The sequence below is a fragment of the Cygnus atratus genome, chromosome 1 (assembly GCF_013377495.2).
Source record: "Cygnus atratus isolate AKBS03 ecotype Queensland, Australia chromosome 1, CAtr_DNAZoo_HiC_assembly, whole genome shotgun sequence".
Classification (NCBI taxonomy): domain Eukaryota; kingdom Metazoa; phylum Chordata; class Aves; order Anseriformes; family Anatidae; genus Cygnus; species Cygnus atratus.
In genome coordinates this window covers 124,928,652-124,940,389 of record NC_066362.1, presented here as the reverse complement: position 1 = coordinate 124,940,389, position 11,738 = coordinate 124,928,652, and the positions used below count along the sequence as shown (strand labels likewise).

At 44.0% G+C, this 11,738-nt stretch overlaps 1 long non-coding RNA gene across 1 annotated transcript; it reads right to left on the bottom strand.

The window, feature by feature from the left end:
- Positions 1 to 1,708: 1,708 nt before the first annotated feature.
- On the bottom strand, positions 1,709 to 3,568 carry LOC118245721 (uncharacterized). Its single transcript, XR_004777953.2, has 2 exons — positions 3,416 to 3,568; positions 1,709 to 2,639 (listed from the first exon to the last, which is right to left on the bottom strand). It is a non-coding gene; the product is annotated as an uncharacterized LOC118245721 (long non-coding RNA).
- Positions 3,569 to 11,738: the final 8,170 nt, after the last annotated feature.

Sequence of the window (11,738 nt, the reverse complement as noted above, 5' to 3'; positions counted from 1 at the left end):
TAGAAATGAGGTGTGAATTTTTAACAGTGCGGATAATTAATCATTGAAACAGCTTACTCAGGGATATGGAGTATTCTTCATCACTTGCAGTCTTTAAATAGATACTGGATTTCTTTTTAAAAGAAGACCTGCCAGGTCCCAAACAAGAGTCAGAGGCCCAGCACAGGATTATTGGCCAAGCCCTTTTGCTCTGCCCCTGCCGCATGACGCAGGCTAAATAGCCATAGCGCACTATCAGGGTTTAAATATCCCTGGAGGATATTCATACTGTCTGACCTTAGTTGTGTCTAGCTCTCTCTACAGCCAAAGGAGGCAGCAAGGCTTCTCCAAAAGGTAATTTACAGCAGGGGCCAAATTAATGTGCTCTGAATTACCACTTTGCACAGCTTTTCCTAAAACCATTTGTAACCAAGCACATTTAGACGCCAGCAAACTGAAGACCAGCTCATGACTACCAAAATGGCAAGGCACCCCTACATCCCATTTGCAGGAACACACGCTTCCCACTCCTGCACCACCCAGGACAGCACCACAAGCACAGTCTTCCCCTCCCTGCCCTCCTGGGAGGGAGGCAGAGAGCCCCCGTGGCAGCATCACCCCTCTGCTCGCTCTCCCTCTGAGCTCACGCCTGATCACGACTTGCTGGGGCATCACCAGGTGAGTCCCAACAAACCCAAGCTCTGCTCCTCACCCAGCTTTGGTCCAGGTTCCCCTCACTGACAGGAAGAGCAACCATTTTAGTGGCCTGTTGTATATTTAAACAAAACTTACCACTTTCTTGGTGCTTCTGCTGCAGAAGAGAGAACTTTATTTCATGCCATAGAAGAGCTTGCAAGGAATTTTTGGTGAAATAGCAAGGACCAACTGGATCCCAAATAAACTTAGAAGTCATCTCTCCCTTCTTCTGCCAGGTGCCACTGGAGAAAGTAACCTCATATGTCTTCAGTGGTAAGTCATCCCCCAAAACCTCAACGTTTTTTTGAAAAACTAATTCTTTGCAGATCTTTACAAAATATTTTCCTTTTTCTGTGCTGTTAACACCTGCTGTTGCCAACAGATGTTGCCAATTTCTGTTTGAAACTTAAGGAACAATCATAATTTTGGACTCATTTGCAAAATACAAAACCAAAAAAAAAATCCCCTCCAAAGAAAACCTAACAGACAAAAGTTTTATGAAACCAGAAACGAATTCATAGCCAGGTTCATGACCAGATTACTGAAATCTTATTTAGCAAATACATCCTGAAGAGCCAGTGTTTTGTTTTTTAGCAGAAAAAAAACGTTTTAGGTATCAAATCTGCCATGCACAGTCATACAACAAAGACCACTGTGATTGGCAGCAGGCTAATCATCTTGCTTGTACATAAAGGTTAGAGCAGAGTAATTTTTATAATTACACATGAAGTGATGAAAAATTAGGTGCCTGGCAATTACAAGAATTACAAGAAAAATATGCACCTCATTCTACCAGAGCTAACTCCAAGAAGCACACATGCTCTTTGATGATATGGACCTTCACTGTTTTCTCTCCGTAGTTTTGGAAAATTGCCTCACTAGGTTTTAAGCTGTTTGTTTCACAGGACTTTCCAAAATATTTCTGATTCCAGCTTGGTAGCTGCAACACCCATCCTTGCCATGAATGTTTAGGATTGATGCACCCAGGACAACTGTTTATTGTAACAGAAACACACACACACATATATAGGCAGTCATATGAATGTGTATGTGTGAATACATACATATGTATTTTATACTTAGGCATAATTTCTAGGTAAAGGTGTTTCCATTAACAGTTTGACAGATTTTGACTTTCCCATTACAAAACACTATTACATTTTGACCACTGATGAGCAGTAGAACTGAGATGTTAACACACAGAATAGGCAGGCATGTACTCATCTGCGATGCCTACTTATGGATCTTGATACTTCTCCCAAGTCAGCCACTCAAGGAAGCAGCTATGGCCACTTGGAGGACTTGGGAAGATTCAGCCTAACCTCATGAAATCAAAAAAAACTGTGATGACTCACTGTCTGACACATCAGCGGTACCCATCACAAGGTCAGCCAGGAAGGAAGACTTGCCCACCTCTTCATCAGCCACATACATGAACTACAATCACAGATCTGTACTAGTAGATATATGAAGTGGCCTTAGAAGGAAACCCAGAATGATAATTATACATGATTCAACACTTGCTTACACTTTCCAATCCACTTGGCAGCACGAGGCTCAAGGAGCACAGAAAGAGCCAACTTTCAACCATGCCCTTTAAGCCATTTGCCTGTAGAGACAGTGCATGACTCACAAAGCAGGGTATTCTCAGCTGAGACAGCAGCTTCTGAGTCAGCAGCAAGCAGCCAAGTGTCTGCTGGTAAAGGTGACAGAAAGGTCAAAGCAGACTGATAACTCCAAGGGAAGGAGGAGCCGGTAACCAGCTGAGCCACCTTCGGCAGCACACTTCGGCTGGAGGTGCTGTAGGATGTCCTGGTGCTGGCGCTAATCACTGAAGGAGCAGGTACATCCAGGAATGTTTTATTAGTCCTTGTGAATACACCTTTCCACAAACAAGCTCTTCTCTGGAAGAAGAAAAATGACACATGGGGCACTGCCACACAGAAGCTTTCCTGTGAGGTCTCCTTAAAGAATGGGAAGAAAACAACAGAACTGTCATTTATGTAAATTATATCATCTGCTAAAGCTCATCTGTCCCTTCTCCATTAGTTATACCTGCAAGTATAAAGGAACAACACAATCCAATGATAACACACTACGAAAGGAGATTCACGACTCAGATCCATTAGGGATGGGACCACATAGAGCCCCAGAGGACTGGTACCTTCCACCAACGGAACCAGTAACACACAGCAGTAGCTCAGACAAGGTCCTGGGGTACCACATGCTTCTCTACAGCACTGACAGCTAGAGAGAACAAAACTTCTCACAGGTAAACTGGCCATTGAGGAAGGTCCCCCTTTTCTTGCCTTGTCCTGTGAGCCAGGAATTATGACAATAGAAAATGAAGACTTCAAAGATTAAACTAAGCCACACTTCAGGGAATACTTTGTGTTCCTGAGTTGTTCTGCATGTGCACCCCTGAAAGATGAAGCTACACAAACTCATCACTTGCTGGTGCTGTGCTTATGGCTTATGCTCTGCAGTGGTAATTTACTTACCTGCTACCTGTAATAGCACTGAAAAGATGACCCCAGGAAAATCTTCAGTGTAAATATGAGTAAAGGATTACACAGACAGTCAGAAGAAACAGCACTGCAAGGATACCAGTAATAATAGAAAAGCTAAAATTCCTTCCCCCCCTCTCCCCCTTTGTTTGCATGGATTGTAGGTTCACTAAGGGGTACTGTGCTGGCTTGACACTGGCTATGGCAGTGGGAGCAATAAATGTTTAGCTTACCTCAGTAAAGGCAGAAAGACTGATCTCTGGGTAGAAAGGATTCAAGTCTAGGAGGACTCCCATCCATCAGCTCAAAACTGCTCCACTTTTTCCAGTCTCTAATTACATACCCGTAAGAGAGCACACACACAACTGAATTGTACCACTGTGACTAGAAACAGAGGAGATTCAGGTTTACTGGAATGAGAGGAATTAAAGCCAGAGGGAACAGTACATAACTTTGGTGTGAAATCAGTCTCTCCTATACAGTGAAGACAAAAGCACTCACTGCATGCCTGGGGGATGTCAAGAGGGCACAGCAGGGTGTCTGAAGGTGCAACACTTATGTGAATAGCAGCAGAGGGCTGCTTAAAGCACAAAGAGAAAAGCTTTATGCTTTTTGTACATGGCCACTGCTACAAGCTGCCTCACAAACCAGCTAGGCAGCACCTCAGACAGCACTAAGAGGCATGAGCCAAAGCAGTCAGCGATCATGCCCGGTGTTTAAGCAGCACCAACAATCAATGAGCCAGCACACAAGGATGCTCCTCAGCTGTGTTATTAAGCAGCATATTTTCAGCCAATGCTGCCAGGTTTGCACCTTCCCTTGGCACAGGGATCTCACCCCACCCCTGGGAAAACATCATGCTTAAGAGGGGAAAAGAAGAGGTCTCAGCTCCCACCTCCTTCTAACTTGTCACATTTGGGTTGTACCTGTCATTACAAAAAGGTACTTCTGTTAAGCTTGCTTCTTCTCCTCCAGGCCTCTTTCTTCCTTTCCATGCTTACTTGCAGAGATCAAGGGTGCTACAGAAAATCAGAGTAGACGCTACGGAGCTATCAAATGGCAGTGATCCCCAGCTGATTGCAGTGCAACCCTTTTAGTTCCTCAAGTCGTTTTTGCAGAAATTTAGGAAGAAGGGAGTTCCCTGAAGCACAGGATATTGTAATTATCCAGCACAATCAGGCACTGTGATGAGAGGCTCTTTTCTCACCAGACGGGGCTCCTGTGACTTGTTGAGAGGACACTGAGTCTCAGAGCCCTCTGCAAAACCAACGGGGCGGGCAGATCTGCCCACCTGGGCTTGGCTTTCTCTGTCAGGCATCCTGAGCTCTGTGATTAAATGTCCCTGTGCAGAAGACATATGGGTCACTCCATCAGCCGGGTGTCCTCCCCTGGACCCAGAAGGTTCCTCTCGCAGGGGAGGAGGTCCATGATTGACCCCCAAGCTGGGGCAGGGAGCCTCCAGAGCGAGACACCCATAACCCACTCTGCTGCAGATAACACAACCAGAGTAAAAGGGGAAGAGAGGAGGAGGTGCTTTACTGCTCAGAGGTCCAACTTCTGAACACCACAGGGGGCAGGCACAGTTGAAAAGGAAAAATCTGACTGTAAGCCTGAACACCCTGGTTTTCATTGCTTTTTCTGATCTTTAACAGTATTTGATCATAGAGAAAGCTATTTCACAGTTTCTCATTGCCATTACTCCAGTGTGTGTAACCCACGACCATCAGGAGTAATGTATCCTGCTTGCCTGCACAGCAGGATAGCTTGAGAAAGAAAAAGTGAATTTGATTTTTGAGCACTCGGTCCAGGTGCCACAGCTTGCACTGGCTGTCACTTCCCTTCCAATACAGGCTTCAGGAAAGGGCTTCTTTCCACAAAGCAACATCAGCACATCAAGTAAAATGAATAGAAGCAAGGAAAAAAATGCCTCTGGCGTCGCAGGGCTTTTAAGGAATAGTTGTACTGCAGCACCTCGAAAGAGCACAATGCTAGGAAAATTCCCAGGAGAGCAGAAGGAGCAGAACCAAGGCATCACCTTCGGGGAGGACCCAGCACTCCCCCTCTTTAGTGCTATTTTTGCTGAGGTTTGCTAAGGCAGGTCAAGTCATGTGTTTCAGTGATTTTTCTGCACTTTATCAGCTGTTCAGTGGGATGAGAATCCAGAGGGTACTAGTGCAAACTGTAACTCTATGCATGCCTTGAGTCTGTGCCTAACATACAAGAAAAACAGCAGAAGGAAAGTTATTGCATCAGAAATCATGACTTGTACCTTCTTGTTTGTGCACTTAAGTCTTTATCCATGGCCATGCAGTGGAAATTGAAAGCCTTGTTCTCATGCACCTCTTCTGTGGCGCTCAGGCTTCACACTATTATCTAGCACTGTGTTGGGGCTCAGCACCACACAGCCATTTGCTCACTCCCCCCCAGTGGGAATGGGAGAGAGGATTTGGAAAAAGTAAAACTCAGTTTGAGATAGGACAGAAAAGGAAGGGAAAAAAATAATAATGATAGAAGAATACACAGAACAAATGATGCACAACACAATTGCTCACAACCAGCCAACCAATACCCAGCCCACCCCTGAGCAGCAGCTGCCTCTCCGGCCAACACCCCCTAGTTTTTTAGTTCAACACAACACCAAAGGGTATGCGCTATCCCTCTGGCCAGCCTGGGCCAGCTGTCCTGGCTGTGTCCCCCCCCAACTCCTGGTGCACCCCCAGCCTCCTTGCTGGCAGGCCAGCACAAGAAGCAGAAAACTCCTTGCTTGCATGTAAGCACTTCTCTGCAACAACATCTATGCATTATCAACATTATTTTTCTCCCAAATCCAAAACACAGCATCATACTATCCTCTACAAAGAGAGCTATCTCAGCCAAAACCAGGCTAGTGTCTGCCCTTCAGAAACCTGTATCATGGCACTTACACAGACCACACTCTAGAGAGGCTTAAAAATGTACACACCATCCCACTGCACCAAAGTCTCATAGCTGCCACATCGTCAGAGGGTGAATTTTTGGCAAATCCAAAGTCAGGGTTCCCACCAAAGGGAACTGAGACAAACCCCAGAAGAGATGTGTTTCTTTCCAAGCTCTCCAGCTCTGGAGTAATGATCCAGGTCAGGACTTCGGGCTCTCTGCCATGGAGACAGGAGCCCCAGAGCCCAAACACTTTTAATAAAGTGATACTCTCTTTTACTGCAAATCTTCACTAGTCTTAATAATGAACCAGAGCATTTCATTTGAGCTTAGTACTGTTAGAACTTTGAACTTTTTTGTCCAGCCCCTTTGGGTCACCCACACTGACTAAGTGACTACACTTAGCCTCATATCCCTTCCAAAGGGCATTTAATCCCCTGCAAACACAGACAGCCAGGTGCTTCAAGCAGTTAGCTGCTAACTCCATTTTACACCTCTGGTTATCCTTCTCTGGTTCTTTCCCCCCAGATTATTCCCCTTGCATTTGTTTTTCTCTGATTAGGTGAATGTTTTGTTCAGCCCCAAAATTCACAGAATGTCTATTTCACATGGAGAAGAGTGAAAAAATCCATTGTTCAATACGTCGCATCAATGGGGAAAAAACAATTATTCCCACTCTCCTCCAAATATCTTTCTCTACTCTCTCACAGAGAGTTATACTTAGAATCATAGGGATCTTTCTGTCAATATCTCTATTGCAGAGAGCCTGTACAAGAGGAGAATACTCTAAGGTGCTAATACAGTAAGGAAGCTACCATGCAAACTCTGGGCCATAGAGACAGTGCTCAGTATTTGCATTGCCGCTCCAAGAAGATTTTTCAAATCATAGACCTTGAAATACACTATTTGCAAATGAAACTGTTTTCCACCATCCTGGGAATAGGGGTCAAAAAAAAAAAGCTAATGATGGCCTTACAAATTATACACAAAAAATAAACATCCCTCACATGCAAAGCTGCTCTCAAGAGATCATGTCATTAACAGCTACACAGTCTGAATTCCTCGGTCCTGATTTCCAGACAGTAACCCAAACAGCCATCAGTGAGTCACATGGACTTGTCAGACTTTCATTACCCTCAGTGAATCCCAGCTGCCCAAGGGGGCTATTTGAAAGGCTCCTCACTGAGCTATTCCACACACTGCCTCTGATACGGCCTGTCCCATTTTACCTTGCTTCTCCTTCCAAGGCCAGATGAACTGTGAGGCCGTTCAGTCTTACAGAGCTGCGCCTTCAGATTCACCAGAGTAGGAGGAAGGGGTGCTGAGCAGAAACTCCTGCTGTAGTTAATGGGGAAGTACACTCTCCTCTGGGGTCCTGGCCTGAAAGAACCACATGGAGTCCACAACCACATCATATAAGCTATAATGTCACAAGGAGTCAGACCCACTGCTCAGGCATGACACAGGTATTTGTGGGTCTGTGTTGCAAGCCCAGACACCCAGGATCTATGACTGTAGTACAAAGGCCAGAGCATCTGGAAGACTTAAAGCTCTGCCATGGAAGTGGATCACCAGAAGCACCCTAAGAAAAGGTGCTCAGTAGAAGAGAAGCTTTCTCAATTGAAATTGAAACCCATTAACCTGGAGACCAAAACTACTTACACCCAAATACTTCTGCTTTACCACCAGAATTCATCCTACTAACATCTTTTCCTTCAATTCCGTAAAAGAGTTAGCAAAAGTAAAACCACAGTTAAGCTATTGTAATGATGGACTGGAAAAGACAGTCATTTCATTGTGCCACAAGTGCTAATAGCCCATTTTGTAGAAAAGGGTGTATTGCTCTGCGGAGCAATAAGCTCTGTGGCTTTCTAGCCGTTATCAACAACTCAGCTCTTCAGCAAAATAGCAATGATCCATAGACACATCCTCCACAGCGGCACAAAAATTAGGCCATGGAGCCTTGTGTCCCCCTTTCTCACTCTTCAGCTCCCAGAAGCCCCACAAGCAAAGCATGCAGAGACCCAATTCCTTCTTCAAGCAGCTTTACACCATTTGTTTCTACCAAGGCAGGCCTAAATCACCCCTCTGAGAGGGAAAGTATCAAGCCTACAATTTTCCTATCATACAGCAAGGTTTGCTGACCTTCCTCAGATTAGCTCCTTCTGGATTCATCTGAATGAGGGGGGACAATTTAGCTGAGCAAAGGTTTCTCATTCACAGCTACCCATCACCAGCGTGGTGGTGATGCAGGGCACACTGAGGAGGAGGAGTGCAATGGGGACCATCCCAGGGCATACCGCCTTGCTGGCCCCTCTGCCTGTCCAGCTGCACGTACAGAGTGAGAGATGTTGGGGGCAAAAACACTGTTATCTGACACAACTGAGATTTTCTTTTTTTTTCCCCTCCTACCTACTGTCAAAGGCAAGGATAGCATGGAATATTTAAGTGTTTGGTTTCACTGGTCACTGCTTACTTCTCTCAGAAAGGGTCATCATCCAAAAGAAGGCCAGGTGTTGCTATAGGCAGAATGCTAACGTAGCAAACCTGAAACACACATTTAAGGACAGGCCGAACCACGCACTACAAGGACTTTCTTTTCATCATCTTTATTTCAAGAAAGCAGTCCCTGATTTTACACCAGCCTTCCAGGGCCTGGCCAACTTCTGCTACTCTTCACTTGTCGTTGCAGGTAGTGGCAGTAAATTAGAGTAAGTAGACAGAAAAGTAAGAGCTGAAGAAGGAAAAGGAAGAGAAGGTGGCAGGAGGGGGACAAATTTTCACTTGTGAGAAATGCATGGTTGCAAATCTACCAGGTAGCTGAACTAAGAGGTACCAGTTAGCCTCACCATGGGAGTTCACTTGACACAGTCTTGTGATCTCTCATGGTTTATCCCAGTGACTTCCCATCATTTCCTGGAAGTCAGAATCAGGCCCACAGACTGCACCTGTCAGTGTTCAAGCCTCATTACACAGAATAGGATCCAAACAGGCATCTCAATTAATCACACTCATGTATTAGTAAGTAATTCATTAATTCAATAAATTGCTCGAGGCCATGGCATAATCAGTCATGTCAGAGATTATAACAAAATCACAAACCAAAATGTTAAACATAGGCCCATCCTTGCTGATTCATCATCTGTAGTAATCATTCATGGCAGAACAGGTATACTTTATATACTTTAAGACAGGTGGCATGGAAAATTAATCATCTTAATTGTGCAGATTTCCTCTATCAGATCTGCTGATTGAGCAATATAAGATCTAAGCTGCATAAAATTCAGGAGCAGGCCAACTCAGAAAAATAAACATTGTCAAGATCTGCTCACTGATAGCCAGTAAATGCTCTGCTTGATAAATGGGGACTTACCTGCACAGTAACAAGTAATTCCTCATCCTCCAGCACTTGGACACTGGGCTGAGAAGGTGCTGTAGGGACTGAGGTCAGCTAGCAGCCTGGGAGAACACACTCAGCAAAGTCCTCCTTCATCACCAGCATGCTATCTCACATATCTTCATCAACCTCATTTATATTGTCCTCAAACAAACCACTATAGCACAAAGGTGACTCCTATCAATAGGTTTCCTTCATTTGGCCCCATCCCCCTAGTCATGATCTCATGGCACGGAGGAAGCTCTACACCACAGAGCCCAATGAATTGAGCTGGAAGGGACCTCAGCCCCCAGTGTCCAATTAACCACACCTATCTCATTATTTACAGGTGCCTGCCTGATTTCTTCTTACAGATCTCCAATAAGATCATCCTTCAGGCAATGTATTCCAGACCTTCACTTCATCTATATTTAGAAATTTTTTCTTACTCTCTTCCTACAAGTTAAGTTCATTACTTCTTGTTGTGGCTACCATATGCTTGGAAAAGAGATTGCTCCCTTGCTTCCTGCTGTAGCCTTTTGCGTGTTTGAAGTTTGCTGCCCCCCTCTTCTCCATCCAGTTTCTCTTCTATGCTCATGATTCAAACTGTGTGATATTTTTAGCTGTGTTTCCCTTCCCTATGCAGGAAAAAGAAACTCAGACTTAGATAGAACAAGACTTTCTTGTAGATTTATACTCTTGTCATGAAGTTGGTTAAGATGGGCAATTAACTTAAAAGTTAAAACTATAAGGAAGAGAGAAAGAAAAAGAGAGAAAGCTTTTTTTAAAAATTGCCCTGACCACAACAGAAGAAAAGAACCTATTGCTATTAACAGACCATCTCATTCTATACCAATTTTAAGTCCAGGAGAGGGAAATTAAGCTACAATGTAAGGAAGAAAACATCAGCTGATTTCTCCTTTCTGCAAATGAATTAAGTTATGAGTTACATAACTTAGTTATAGAAGGCCTGAAGAGGGTATCTTTGTGAGCAGAAATTGAAAGATCTAGCTGATAAATGAAAAATTACCTGTTCACACAAAAAAGTGCCTCATTTTCTCCACAAAATGTTTTCCCACACTTTGATTGTACTTAACTGAATTGTCCTTAGTAGTCCAAACTTGCAGATGGTATTTAGAGGCTACATTACTAGCCGTGTAGATATGTGTTACTATTTTCCTCTGTTTAATTTTAAGAGCACACAAGCCATCTACTTGGGACAGCACAAGACGTAGAAATGAACTGGTTTGCTGTGATGGGACTCATGGGGTACGTTCAAAGCGTACAAATCTGTGACTGCAGTTTGCATCATCCATCTGTAACGAAGTGCACAACAGTTCTTTGTATATCCAAAGCCATTACATTTACAGATTAAATAATTACACCTCTGGTGAGCTAAGTCCCACATGGTTAGGATTAATGTTTAATCGGATAGTTTATAGCTACAACAACAGGCCTTGCTCTCAGAAGTGTGCCTACATGCTCCACCTGCTCATAAATCAATTCCAGCCTTCTCTGTCCTTTCATTACAAGGGATGCTTTGAGTTGTCAGAAGCAGCATGGGAGCACCAAAGTCCTAATCCTGGGAAGTGCTGCATACTCCCCATGAGCTGCACAGAAACCCCCACCACTGCTAAAAGCTTTCAGCAAGAGAGAAGTTAGCTCTCTGCATGCCTGAGTCCTTCTGAAGAAGGTAAGGTCATAAGAACAATTATTTTGATGTGTTAGGCTGCGTGTGAGCTCAGAAGATATTAGGCGTTTTCCTGCCCCTGCCTCCTGTATCACCATTTTCTTCAAACCGAGAGCCAGTACACTAAGGGTAAGATTCATCACACGAAGCTGTCTACGAGTCTAGTCTAAACTCAGCAGGTTTTGTCCCTGTGTAGTCAACTGAGATAGATGGGCACACTCCAGAGGGCATCACTTTCTGTCCTGAAACAAATGATGGAAATACATGAAACAACTCCCCAGATGCCTGTTTTACAATACGCTTATAGCTTTGCAATGGTTTAGATTTAGCAATAAGAATTTTCTGTGACAAAATTTAAAAATATATATATATATATATAATATATATAATTTTCCAAGCAAAGACCTGTTTTTATTTGAAGTCTGACAATGCTTTGAGCAGCAGTATGCACCACACATTAGGGTGATTCTATTACCAGGGATGTCGAGTGTTCACATAATGATGTAGTCCATGAGATGACACTGCTTGGATCATGGATATATCTAGATCACCTTCTGGTTATGGCACGTTGTTT